Genomic DNA, 14869 nt, shown 5'->3' with positions numbered 1-14869 from the left:
CAGGGATGGGGAAGCCTGGTGGGCAGCCATCTACGGGGTCACACAGAGTCGGACACGACTGAAGCGACTCAGCAGCAGCAGCAGCTCATATAGTGAAAGGTTCCCTTTTAGTAATCTTGGTACACACAGTTAACTGGGATGGTAAATTCTGTCATATTTTATAAGCAAAGCTGTCATTGGATACAGTCTGTGTTTTGATAGTGCTTTTAATATTCAGTTGGTAAAACCACAGAAAAAAGATTTTTTTTTCAAATGTCTTACAACTGATAGTTCAATTGCTATTTATTATTTCTTCTATACTGAACTTCATTAATTAAATGCTGTTCTACAATTTAGCTTCTCATTGTTAAAGTCAGAGACATAGATTGCATACATGGAAACTTGACAGAGCCAATAGGAGCCTTACTATTTATTTATTTATTTATTTTACCTTACATGCTAAATATGTCCTTAATCTTCTCTTTAAGAGCTCATACATTAATTCTGTGGCACTTTTTAAGATCTATATAATCCTGAGCATTTAATTCTGTGATCATTTTTATCTTTGAATAACAGTTATCATCCCCCGACCACTTCTATTGTCATAACCATCATGTTTCCATGGAAACTGTGGAGAAAGAATGAAAAGTAAAACACCTCCATTTTAGTTCTAAGTTTACAGTGTAGTTTTTATTAGGAGCCTCAATTATTCAGACTATAACAATATAGAGAGTGGTTTCATAAATTATATAGAATAACAGTTGATCTTTTATAAATTAGACACCATGCTTCTACCTAAAGGAGCTTAACCCTTTCTGTTGAGAATTAGTTATTTGAAGAAGACATTTGGGGGAGTTTTTTTTCCTTCTTCTTTACATTTTACTGTATTGCTCGAATTTTCTATCACCATGTAAAATAAAATAAGCAAAAATCAAAATATTCTTTACAAATAACAAGTTATTTGTTATACAAAAATGTATCTTGCTGCTGCTGCTAAGTCGCTTCAGTTGTGTCCGACTCTGTGTGACCCCATAGATGGCAGCCCACCAGGCTCCCCCGTCCCTGGGATTCTCCAGGCAAGAACACTGGCATGGGATACATTTTTGTATAACAAAGTTATTTGTTATACAAAAATGTATCTTAATCTTTACTAAATATCACTAAACCCATACAGCAAAGTTTTAGATACATATTTACAATTTAAAAATTTTTTAATGTACAAAGGAAGATTTAGAGATGTCTTATAATTATAAAATCTCTCTGGGGCTTTGGCCAAAGCATTGATTACTTCCTATATTTTGCTGCTCTAAAAAAAACCATAAATTAAAAGAAGCAACCAATTTTAACTTAAATGTAAGTTGACTGCTATTTGAAACACTGAAGGGATCCAGAGGAAACTGGTTATAATGCTTGCTTCCATCAAGGAAGATTTACTTCTTGCTCTGTACATATTTTAAATTATTTGATTTTTTTTAAAATATAGGTATTAGATGCCTAAGAGAAATCAGTCTCCTGAAATAAATATTCTTGCTAACAAAAAGTCTTCAATAGTATGTGAACCATAAACGTCCAGATGTTCAGCTGGATTTAGAAAAGGCAGGGGAACCAGAGATCAAAATGGAACCAGAGATCCAAATGTTGGATCATCAAAAAAAGTGAGAGAGTTCCAAAAAAACATATACTTCTGCTTTATTGACTATGCGAAAGGCTATGACTTTGTGGATCATAACAACTGTGGAAAATTCTTAAAGAGATGCGAATACCAGACCACCTGACCTGCCTCTTGAGAAATCTGTATGCAAGTCAAGAAGCAACAGTTAGAACTGGACATGGAACAACAGACTGGTTCCAAATCAGGAAAGGAGTACGTCAAGGCTGTATATTGTCACCCTGCTTATTTTACTTATATACAGAGTACATCATGAGAAATGATGGACTGGATGAAGCACAAGCTGGAATCAAGATTGCCAGGAGAAATATCAATAACCTCAGATATGCAGATAACACCACCCTTATGGCAGAAAGTGAAGAGGAACTAAAAAGCCTCTCAATGAAAGTGAAAGAGGAGAGTGAAAAAGTTGGCTTAAAACTCAACATTCAGAAAACTAAAATCATGGCATCTGGTCCCATCACTTCATGGGAAATAGATGGGGAAACAATGGAAATAGTTACAGACTTTATTTTTTTGGTCTCAAAAATCATGACAGATGGTGACTGAACCCATGAAATTAAAAGACACTTGCTTCTTGGAAGAAAAGTTATGACCAACCTAGACAGCATATTCAAAAGCAGAGACATTACTTTGCCAACAAAGGTCCGTCTAGTCAAAGCTATGCTTTTTCCAGTAGTCATGTATGGATGTGAGAGTTGGACTATAAAGAAAGCTGAGTGCTGAAGAATTGATGCTTTTGAACTGAGGTGTTGGAGAAGACTCTTGAGAGTCCCTTGGACTGCAAGGAGATCCAACTAGTCCATCCTAAAGGAGATCAGTCCTTGGTGTTCATTGGAAGGACTGATTCTAAAGCTGAAACTCCAATACTTTGGCCACCTGATGCGAAGAACTGACTCATTTGAAAAGACCCTGATGCTGGGAAAGGTTGAAGGTCGGAGGAGAAATGGATGACAGAGGATGAGATGGTTGGATGGCATCACCAACTCAATGGGCATGAGTTTGAGTAAACTCCAGGAGTTGGTGATGGATAGGGAGGCCTGGCATGCTGCAGTCCATGGGGTCCCAAAGAGTGGGACATGGCTGAGCGACTGACCTGAACTGAACTGAAAATAAAAAGTCATGGAATTACAAGAGGTTTAAGAAGTTGAGTGAAGTATTAGGATTTTACTATGTGGCTTTTCACAGGGAAAATAGAGACAGCTTCTTTTTGCTTTTCCCACAATAGAAATAAGGGGCATTTTCTACAGTGGGGCATTTTTCCTTAATGTTTCCTCTACAAAGATAGAGAACCGGACAAATAACTAAGAAAATGGACGCATTTTCTTTCTCCTAGAGAAATTGCTGGAAATCACCCTTAACTGTTGGTGCTTCCTGCTCACTAAAGGATTACAGGCTAAAAACAAAAAACTTTGAAGTTCATTACAACAACAAAATTAAATCTTGGCAAAGACTGTAATAAGTGGAAACATAAGTGACATGGATATTGTAAAGCTCTTGCCTTAATTATCTGATAGGGAAGTTGTTTGGGTAAAAGTAAAAAGAAAAAAAAATCTGTGGCTTATTATGTTTTCTAAAACAATGCTGTGGTCTTGGTCTCCTTAAAACCTAAAAGAAGAAAATTTCTAATTCAAAATAACTTTGACATCCAAACAAATATGTAATTTTTTTCTTTTTATACAAATATTGAGTATCTTGGCAAGCCACCAACTCTAGGAAGCCTCTTGTATTTATTGGCCTCTGGAAAAAATTTTTTTTATTTATTTGGTATTACAAGCTAAGTTCTCATGTTTGACTTCCTCCTAAAATAATAAAAAGTCCCTTTGAGCTATGAACTTAGATAAAAATCTTGATGTGAACACTATTCTTAAGGAATCATATATCTTGTTTCTAACAATGTGCTACTATCTTAGAATAAGATGGGACTGGTGAAGATTACATAACACATGTTGTGAGTTAAATAATGTGCTTATTACAAAAATGATTCACATACTTTTTCTATTAAGATCTTGAAGCAAAGAGACCTAGTAGCAGTAACCACTCTTAACTTATCACCATTTCTAGCTCAGAGGAATCATGATTCCTTGAGAAAAGGCTGATTTCAGGTTCAGAGAAGGAAATGAACACAAAGAATCTGGGGCATTTTGTCATTCAGAAACCAAGGGAGCTCTTTGCATATAATGGACTGTTGAAGAGGAAACAAGGAGTCACCTTGATGCACTGAATTTATAAAACTCTACAAATTCAAAAGATGGAGGGGAAAAAAACACCTCATTTCTCACTAACAGGTAACTAAAGCACCATTTACTCACTCTGGAAATTGGTGATTAACGGGGAAAGAATAAAAAGCATTTGTCCTGCCTGTCTTGAATGAATAGTATGAGGGTAAACAGTCTATCAAAATCTTAACTGATGATGGAGAGGGTTTAGAGGAATTCCAGTTAATAGATACTGAAAGAATGATGAATTGGATAATGATCATATAAAAAGCCTAATGAGATAATTGATTCAGACAGTGATCATTATCGGTATCAAACCATTTTAAAATGAGTAGATATGAAACATGAACACGAAAGGATTAAGCTATCACCTCCAAATCCACTATTTCAATTTCAAGTAGCTGCAAGTCGAAATGTGGCTGGTTAGGCCCTATTTGCCTTCTGTTATGATGCAATATTGAAGTACAATGAACCTCCTATGAAGCTTTCTTACCACAAAATGTTGATCATGAATCTACCCAGTCCTTTAGGTTTGATGATCCTTTATAACAAACACAAAGGATACAGAGTCACAAGGTGGATGATGCCGTTTATAAATGATAAGACAAACCTGAAACGTGGGAGCTGCACCAGGGCAACTGATTCATTTCTTCCATAAGCTAATGGAGCTATTAAGAGGCTCTTCTAGATCAAAGGGACTTAAGAGACATAACCAATATTCAATGGATGGGATCTGTTTTGATCCCAAGTCAAACAAACCATTAAGAAGAGATTTTTGAGAAAAGTCAGGAAAAACGAATAATGCCTAGATGTTGCTTTTGTTAGATGTAATGATACTATGGTTATGTAAAAGTCCTTATTTTTAGAAGCTACATATGGAAGTTAAGTAGAGGGAGTGATATAATGTTAGTGATTTGGTTAAAATATTTCAGTAAAAAATGAAATAAGGATTTGGTGAAACTGTTGGAATAAGATTGATAATTGTTGAATCTGGGTGATGTTTTTAAGGGGAAAATTTCATTGCACTACCCTCTCTGATTGAAAAAGTGGGTAATAACAAGTCCTCAAAATTTATCTTACGAAAATATGTATGTGAAAGTTGGGATCTAAAAGTATACAGATCTGTTTTGGCAGCAGACATCTGGTGGCAAGTGTGAATCCCTGTTTAACCATTTACAAGTTACGTGACCTTTGGATTAATCCTTTTAGGCCTCAGTTTCTTTATCGATAAAAATCAGGGAAAATAAGAATATTTGCTTCATAGAATTATGGTCAGGATTACATAAGAATTCATGTAAAGCCTAGGATTTGAGTGCTCAAAAAGTGTGAGCCATTATTGTCATTATCACTATATTTATATTTATTAAAAATATAAGAAAAACAGGATAATCATGTAATCAGAGTATTTCAGCATTAATGAAGAGAAGTGAAGTGAATTCACTCAGTTTTGTCTGACTCTTCGCGACCCCATGCACTGTAGCCTACCAGGCTCCTCCATCCATGGGATTTTCCAGGCAAGAGTAGTGGAGTGGGTTGCCATTTCCTTCTCCATCAGCATTAATGAAGTGGTTTCAAATACCAAAAGCACATGAAAAGATGCTCAGCATCATTAATTATTAGAGAAATGCAAATAAAAACAACAATGAGGTATCACCTCACACCAGTCAAAATGGCCATCATCAAAAAATCTACAAACAGTAAACGCTGGAGAGGGTGTGGAGAACAGGGAACCCTCCTACACTTAGACTGGTAGGAGTGTAAACTGATACAGCTTCTGTGGAGAACAGCCGGAGGCTCCTTAAAAGACTAAACGTAGAACTACCATATGATCCAACAGTCCTACTCCTGGGCATCTACCCAGAAAAAAAAAAAACAAAACGTAATTTGAAAAGATACATGCACTCCAGTGTTCACTGAAGCACTGCTTACAATAATAGCTAGGACATGGATGCAACCTGAATATCCAGCACCAGATGAATGGAAAATGATATCACTTATATGTGGAATCTTGAAGTGTATAGATTTACAAAACAGAAACAGATTTACAGACGTGGAAACCAAACTTATGATTACTAAGGGGGAAAGGTAGGAGGAGTGATAGATTGGGAGACTGGGACATACACACACCTGTGTATAAAACAGAGAATAAGAACCTGCTGTACAGCACAGGGGACTCTAGTTAGTACTCTGTAATGACCTATACAGGAAGGGAATCTACAAAAGTCTGCATTATAACTGATTCACTTTGATATACAGCAGAAACTAACACAACATTGTAAATCAACTACATTCCAATAACAATTAATTAAATACACACATTCTGATTTAATAGAATATATTTACATTTCTAGATTCTGGGGGACTTGGGTTGTTTTAATTACTTGAACATTTTAGTTAATTGGTATTTATTTTGTAAAAATTATATGTAAAAGTTATTAATTAAAAAAAAATAGAATGAAGTACTGAAAATAAACAAGGCTTTGTCTCACAGTTCAGAAAAGTATGATACTCCCGATCCTCACTATCATTAGTATGCACACAACAATACTTGTTGAACTATTTGAACTTTCTAATTGTTAAGATTTTTCGCAAATAGGAGCTTATACTATGTGTGTGCTGAGGTGCTCAGCCGTGTCTGAGTCTTTCGAAACTCCATGGACTGCAGCTTGCCAAGCTCCTGTGCCCATGGAACTTTCCAGGCAAGAATACTGGAGTGGGGTGCCATTTCCTCCTCCAAGGGATTTTCCTGATCCAGGGACTGAACCCTTGTCTCTTCCATCTCCTGCACTGGTAGGCAGATCCTTTACCACTAGCTCCACCTATTGTGTATGTCTCTAACGAAGGCAGAGATAAACTCACATTTATAAGCATCCATGGTGAGTACAATGGCGCCCCACTCCAGCACTCGTGCCTGGAAAATCCCATGGATGGAGGAGCCTGGAAGGCTGCAGCCCATGGGGTCGCTAAGTCGGACATGACTGAGCGACTTCACTTTCACTTTTCACTTTCATGCATTGGAGAAGGAGATGGCAACCCACGAATCCCAGGGACGGGGGAGCCTGGTGGGCTGCCGTCTATGGGGTCACACAGAGTCGGACACGACTGAAGCGACTTAGCAATAGCAATGGTGATTACAAGATTATTAAAGCTTTCAAAATCTGAAGGTAGCTTAAGAATAGAAAGAAGTGACTCTAAAAAGCTGGCAAACAGTCCCCAAAGGCAGGATAACTTTATTTTTTGCTTTTGTTTCATCTATAAGCATAAGACTCCAAATGTTACAACCTAATCAGGGTCATTCTTTTGAAATGCAGGTGAAAGCTTGGGATCAGTTAATATTGATAACTGGCAAATGGAAGTCAGTCCACTAGGACCTGAGGGGTTTGAGAGAATGAGTAAAATTCTTCATCTTATTCAGCCCCCTTTCTCCCTGACCCAGGCACAAACGTATACCTCCAAGGGGACGGAGGGAGAATTGATAAGGACAAGGAAGTTTTAAGTTATACTTTATCAAAACTTTGTCAGCAACCATATCACATAGCATCATAGAGAACAGAACCCGTAGAGATTTACAAACAAATTTATGTAAGTTAAATACTCCCTTGGCTCAAAACATTTCTGTAATTGTTTATACCGAAAAATATTTGGTAAAAATAATTAAAATCCTTAGGTTGATATTGATGTCCCTTCTAAAAGCTCATATAGCATTCTATACTTCCTGATCTCTTATTAAATAACACCACACTCAATAATATAATTGGCTGCATTTATTAGACTTTAAGTTTCTCAAGAAGAGAACATACCGGTTTTGTATTCTCTTTGATGAGTACATGTCTGGCATATTTGAACTTAACAAATGTTGACTTACGTTTTCACCATAATGATGTACTGTCCTTTGATATGGAAATGACTACACAGGCATTTGTATTTGTTTTGCATACTGACAGATGTGCCCCTTGCCCCTCTTGCGTTCTTTTGCCTGCTTGAATTCAATTGCATGCATTTTAAGGTACTTAACTGACCAAGGGGGTGTGATCTGTAGCCACTAGGTAAGTCTAACTGTTCAAGGCACACACTAAATAACATATAGTTTTTAAAAGTAAATTGAAAGTATAATAAATACTACAACTGAATTAGGAGGGAGGCGTTTATATTGATTTATTAGAATCCAAACCTTTTTGACTACAGTCATATTAAGAATACATTTTTTATCATATCATCTCTTACGCACAGGGAAATACAAATCGACACTACTGCATGTGATATACTTGAAATAATAAAAATGTCGGTCATGGTACACTACATGAACTTTACAATCCCTAGAGGTTTGTAACTCAGAGTTTGAACCATACTACAAAGGTTTATTCTTTTATAATAATCCCAGAAGTCAACTATTTTAAATTATTATTCTCCTTGGGATCTTTCTAACAATCCCACAGTCTATGTATTTTCCTAGTTCTTGCTAACTTTCTTCTCTTGCACAGAAATTTCAACATTCTCTGCATTTCAAATGTCTAGCTTCTGCATTTGAGGATGTACAGATGCCAACACCTTATAGACTGACATGGCTATGTCTCTCTAATTATTTCTGGCTCTTTCATTAATCAGCAGGGAGTCAAATTGACCAGTATTTGGCTCTTGAAAGCACTTGGGAACAGCATCATGTCAGTGGGCAGAAGGATGGCAATATAGCATTGTGTTGGCAGGATCTATCGTTTGTGATCACCACAAAGGTGGAATTTAAGAATGCTGTGCCCTTAATTTCTAAAAGTTAATGAAACCACGTCGACAGAACTTGTAAGGTAAAAACACAGCTATTTGAAGGGACTGTCTAATCTGTGACTTCTAGTTCTCAAAAGCACTTCTTTTTTTGCCTGCAACACATTATTCTCTTTCGTAGTACATTCAATTTCACAATACAAGCTTGTATTTTATTACCAGTGTAATATCAGTCCTCTATTATAAATATTAGTTTTACCTAAAATCTGTTTTTGTGTTTTCTGTCTTAATACAATGCCATGTTTTACCATTACAACCTGATGGGTTACATGAATGGAAAGAATATTCATTGTATTATATACACAAAGTAATTACATTTGAGACAATGATAGTGACTTAGCATCTAATGTGAAAAATGTCAGTCAACAACGTGTGGAACAAAATGAGACTGTATATTTTCCCAGCTTTGGCAAATTTACCAACTCTACCACCTCAAAACAACAGTTTTAGCGTTCTGGTAAGCCAAGTTCTCCCAATGAATTGATTGTCCCATTATGCTTAAAAGTCTGTTTCTTTGAGGGAGTAAATATAATTTTAAAAAATGGTGAGTATTAAGCAGGAATGAGGAAATCTTAATTGAACATGGGCAAATTACTTTCTATAATTTGTATTCTAGCAACTGAATTAACTAAACTTTGGCCAACTCTATGCTTCTGGAATTCAATCTTGTCTGATGCCAACTGTGACACTTTTATTGCACCTAAGCTTTTCTCCTAGAAGTGAAACTATGGGAAAGTGAGGCTCATTTTCAACATCAGATTAAATTCTGTACTCTGACACTAACATAATTTTAGTGTATAAAAATTTTTGTATTTCGTATCCCCCATAATTTTGTATTTATTTGTCTTCTTTTTATACCGATGGTTCTCAACCAGGGAAGAGTCTGTTCTCCCTCCACACCCTGGTTGCCCTGGAAAATATTTTGCAGATTCTACCAAGTGGCCCTAGTGGTAAAGAACCTGGCTGCCAACGCAGGAGACATAAGAGACTCAGGTTCAATCCCTGGGTTGGGAAGATCCCCCGGAAAAGGGAATAGCAACCTACTCCAGTATTCTTGCCTGCAGAATCCCATGGCAAGAGAAGCCTGACAGGCTATGGTCCATAGGGTCCCAAAGAGTCAGACACAACTGGAGTGACTTAGCATGCAGGCGTGCACCAACATTTTGATTGTCATGACTTGAGTGGTGGGTGTATGATACTGGCACCTAATGACTTAATCTATGGGAAATATATATTTGGTCTTTGTCCCTGGTTCCTGGCACATAGCTCCTAAAACCCTTGGAATCCCTGGAGTGGTCAGTGCCTCTTTGGCATACTAATGAGATGGTGGTCCTGAGATAGCTTCAGGATGGGGGCTGGTCACGAGAAAGAGCAAAGCATGATTAGAGTGTTAGAACTTTCAGCTCTACCCCCAACCTCTGGAGAGGGGTTAGGAACTTGAGGTTGCCTAAATCACAGGAACCAATCATTTAATCAGTTCTGCCAACACAGTGAAGTCTGTCTACATAATAAGAACCTCTAAATAGTGGGATTAGGAGACCTTCAGGGTAAGTCATGTCCTCTTCTTGTTCACATCATCACTCAAAAAAACACCATCGGTCATTTGGTCTGTTATAAAGCTGTCAGCCTTTCAATGGTCATTTTGTTTTGTTTTGTTTTTAAATCTCAAGGCAACTTTTTGGGTCCTATTTTAAAAGAATTGTTAGACACACTAAAACATATTCTTTACATTAATTTAACTGTTCATGTAATATAATAAAGTTAAGAGGCTTAAGAGTAAAAAAAAGGAGCCCCATCCAGAGGAGTGTCCAAAATAACCTGCTTACCAGCATGGTGAACAAGAGACTTGATTTGGAAGAGGAAAATAATTTTCAGTAAAATATATGTTTAACTAAATTGTGACATTTTGATAGGCAAATGTCACTAGCACAATACACACACTGTGCTTAAAAAAATAAAGCAGGATCATTTTAAACAAAAAAACTTAGAAAAACTGATGGGGAATTTCCCTATGAATCATAGTTTCCAAGTCCTTAAACAGAAAGTGATTTTGAAATTCATCATTTTAGGAAGCTGCTTTATCCACTTTGTAAGACTATCAGAATGATTACTTTTCAGTATGCTCAGTCAGTAACTTACCTAGGTTGTCTAAAATGTTTGAACTGTTTCTGAGTATCAGAGTAATAGGCTGGCTTCCTGAAGTAATTAATAAAGTTGATAAAGCTGACTAGTGTTTCCAATCTGTGCACTGGAGGAAACTGGTGCGATATACACAAACGCCTGTGAGCAACAGCCAGGCTTCACTTTTATGAAATCTCATCTTTCTCAAATACCAATTTAAAGATGTAAACCAACATGGTGTATTATGTTCATTGTATCAGAATGACTTATGCTGCCATTTTAATTCATCATTTAAGAATCCTTTCTTTCTAAAAGGATTCGGGGGGGAAATGTTGGTATAACATTTCCAGTTTCAGAGGCACTCTATAATTTTCTAATGGCATTTTATTGAAAGATAGACTGGCTTATTATCATATCTAAATGTCACACTGGCAAGAGAAAATTGTATGTATAATGATGAAAATGGAAACTGCTCTGTTTCTAAAAGCTAATTTACTGAACTACAATGAGTTATCAAAACATAATTCAAGCAAAACTGTATGATTTTTAAAATATTTCGAGTAAATTAAGCATTAACAATACTTGCAGATTCTAAGAGGAAGGAAATAAAAGTGACTTAGTGACTTCTTTTAAAATATAGATCCACAAAGTATTCTAGCATCCCTAAGAATCTGTTTTTCTATTGACAGTCACAAAGATGTCTGTATTATCAATTTAGAAAACTCCAAAGGTAAAAATATTGTTTATTTAAAAGGGAATTACATTTCTAAAAGAATGACTGTTAACTTCCACATTCTAAGCATTTGAACCAGAAAGAATTTCAAGATGATCGTTTTTACAGACTAGAAAACAGGTCCAGAGGTGCTAGTTAGGTTCTAGGCCTTGTGACCACGTCACACGGAGAAGTTGGTGCCATTGCCGTAACTGAGACCCCGGTCTCCCGACTCCAAGGAAATACTCCTCTTGCTATGTGAGCATGTGAGCATCAGGCTTGCTCTTACTAGGTTCAAAGGTTTTTCCCCTCTACTATGGTCCGATAGTGAATATAAAGCAGTATTATTAATTATGCTATAGAATTAAGCTATATGCCATCTTGGGCTTCCCTGGCTCAGACAATGAAGAATCTGGCTACAGTGCTGGAGATCCTGGTTTGATCCCTGGGTTGGAAAGATTCCCTGGAGGAGGGCATGGCGACCCACTCCAGTATCCTTGCCTGGAGAATCTTCATGGACAGAGGAGCCTGGAGGGCTACAGTCCATGGTGTGGCAAAGAGCCAGACACAACTGAGCGACTAAGCACAGCACATACACTGTATCCTAACTCCACGGAGAGGGACCCCCTTCACTGAAGAATAAAAGATATTCTGGTCGTATATTATTATTTTTCAATGGATACTACTGAGAACGCAAAGGGATCTATTACTAATACTATTGACAGACATTATTCTTTTTGCTTTTTAAAAGGTATACATCACAACAGATTCTATAATGTAACAAAACATAACAAAAAGACAGGAGCACTGGGATGCTCTCTTTTGCCTTGAAGTTTGGGGCTCTGGAAAGGCTGATCTAATTGCTACATGGGACCAAAATATCCTTAGAATTTAAAGAGCCCTTGATGTTTAGAAAGTAATTTCCAGTTGTTGTTATGTACTATGACAACAGTGGAAAGGAATCAGCTTTCCTTTTCAGAAGAAAGCATAGTCAATAATCAAATGCTTGTCTGCATCCACCGAGCAAGTCAGCAGCACTAGATTTTCAACTATCTTTAGGTCTCTGCTGTCAATTAGAAAAGATTGCATGCAAGGACATACTGAGATCCACCTTCATAAAGCCTGGTGACCTAGGAATCTTAAAGATAAGCAACATGGAGAAGAAATTAGCAAATGGACTTTGAAGGTTGAAACAGAAATAAAAATACTTCTACCCAAGGCCAAGTAGTTTTATCCTTAAAATAACTTTTTTTTTTTAATCAGTCATACTACACTTGAAAAACTACTTTGATGCTGTCTGTAATCACAAGTCACACTAAAGCCTGAATCCACTAGCACTGGTGCCCTGAGAAACTCATTTATACTTCTTTCCAGGCAGATTACATGTACTAGCCTTTGAGAAGTAAACAGCCCTTGTACAGCTGAAAGTCCAATTATTAGTTCAGGGCCAACTGCTACAAATTTTTCAAACCTCCTATACTTTGTCCTGCTATAAAAAGGAAAATAATTTTTATTGCCCAGAGAATGGGACTGTCTTCTAACTTATTCAACCCGAGAAGTGGTCAGCAAATTCTAATTCTAGTTTGAGGGTTATTTCATAATGCCATTCTTAGTGTTCTTTCCATTTAATTGGCATATAGTTCCCTGTTTGGAACAGGATATTACTCACTTGAATTCTTTCCATAGGGGGAAAAACAATTTTCCAGGCTCACTTCCCTGAGAATTGCTTAGATCAAGACCAAGTTGGTTGAAATAAATTGTTGATAAGATTGTGAGAATACTAAGATCTTTACTCTGAGATGCTTGGCAGAAAAACACTAATAAGAAAGTCCAAAATTTCAAAGTCAGAGCGTTCAAAAGGGCAACCCCATGTGCATTTGATTGTGTATTTAAAAGCTAATGTTTGTTAGATGCTAGAGGACTCTGGGGCATTGGGGAAGATGTTACTGAACTATACAGACCTCTGTTCTGATTTGCATGCCTTGTGTGTTTTGAGATGTATTTGATGAGTGAATTTTCAAAGGTCTGAGCAACAATGGCAGTTCCCTCTGTGAGCCAAAGAGCTCTGAGCAACCTCCCCTTGACAAGCAGAGTGAGCGACTGAAGGGTTGTCTCTGCTAATGAAATGTAACATGAGAACGCCTTTCCCTGCTGTCACGTTGTGTCAAACAGCAAGGCTCGGCACCAAAAGTAATCCTGAAAACATCAGACTAAAATGTTCCTTGTAAATAGAGGGGAGCTTTAAATCAGTGAGGACTAATTATAGAAATGGGAATAAAACATTTATGTGGACTACATCAAAAGGGCCAAAAGAGCGGTCCATATGTTGGCAGTATCCTCTACAGTTATTGGGTCAGGGAAGGTGACTGTGGCGTGTTGTGGGTTCAGCAGTGATAAGCCAGTCAACCTTGGTACGTCTACGGATTGGTGCATCACTCTTTTGCTGGGAGACGATGATACAGGTCCTGCTTTGTCGACTAGCCCTATTTCTGGCTCTCTACCAGTTTCGTCTTCCTTGTTTACTTTTAACTTTTCTTTTTGTATTACCTGCATCTATGATGACAGTCCCTTTTTTGGGACAAGGCAGAGAATAAATGAACATTTTGCACTGAGGTGCATGGTGCCCCTCTTTCCTCTCTATGCTCATGTTATCTCTGCAGGAGAAGGGACTTAGCTGCAAACTTATGCTAGGGTGTTAGGAAAAAATGTTTAATTCTTCTTAGGAGAATCTTTAATTTCTACATTTCTTTAGAGTGAGGACAGTATTTAAAACTAATGAAATACTACATAATGTGAGATAGAAAAGTGAAAAACTAAATGTGTCCACTTCAGTGGACATTTAGGTTGCTTTCAGGGCCTGGAAGGATGGATAAAGAAGATGTGATACAATGTACAATGGACTATTAGTCAGAAAAAGAATGAAATAATGCCATTTGCCGCAACATGGCTGGACTGAGAGATTGCCACACTGATGAAGTAAGTCAGACAAGTATATATCATATGATATTGCTTATATGTGGACTCTTTAAAAAAAATGGAACAAATGAACCTATTTACAAAAAAGAAACAGAGTCACAGGTGCAGAAAACAAATTTACAGTTACCAAGAGGGAAAGAGGGGAGGGATAAATTGGGAGATTGGGATTGACATATACACACTACTATATACAAAATAGATAATTAATAAGAACCTACTATACAGCACAGAGAATGCTAATCAATACTCTGTAATGACCTATGTGGGAAAAGAATCTATAAAAGAGTGGATATATGTATCATTGATTCACTTCATTGTACAGTAGAAATTTAACACATTATAAATCAGCTATACTCCAATAAAATTAATTCCCCAAATTAAAAAAACATCACTTCACAAAGTGGTACAAACCTTACC

The 14869-nt window shown here is 37.0% G+C and overlaps 1 protein-coding gene across 4 annotated transcripts in view; it reads right to left on the bottom strand.

Moving 5' to 3' along the window:
* Nucleotides 1-14869, bottom strand: part of PRKG1 (protein kinase, cGMP-dependent, type I) — a 1377467-nt gene that overhangs the window by 103671 nt on the left and 1258927 nt on the right. The gene's annotated exons all lie outside the window — the stretch shown is intronic.

Source organism: Capra hircus, chromosome 26, assembly GCF_001704415.2.
Source record: "Capra hircus breed San Clemente chromosome 26, ASM170441v1, whole genome shotgun sequence".
In the NCBI taxonomy this organism is placed as follows: domain Eukaryota; kingdom Metazoa; phylum Chordata; class Mammalia; order Artiodactyla; family Bovidae; genus Capra; species Capra hircus.
Note: the sequence above shows the minus strand (reverse complement) of the source record. Positions and strands in the feature narration are given on the sequence as shown.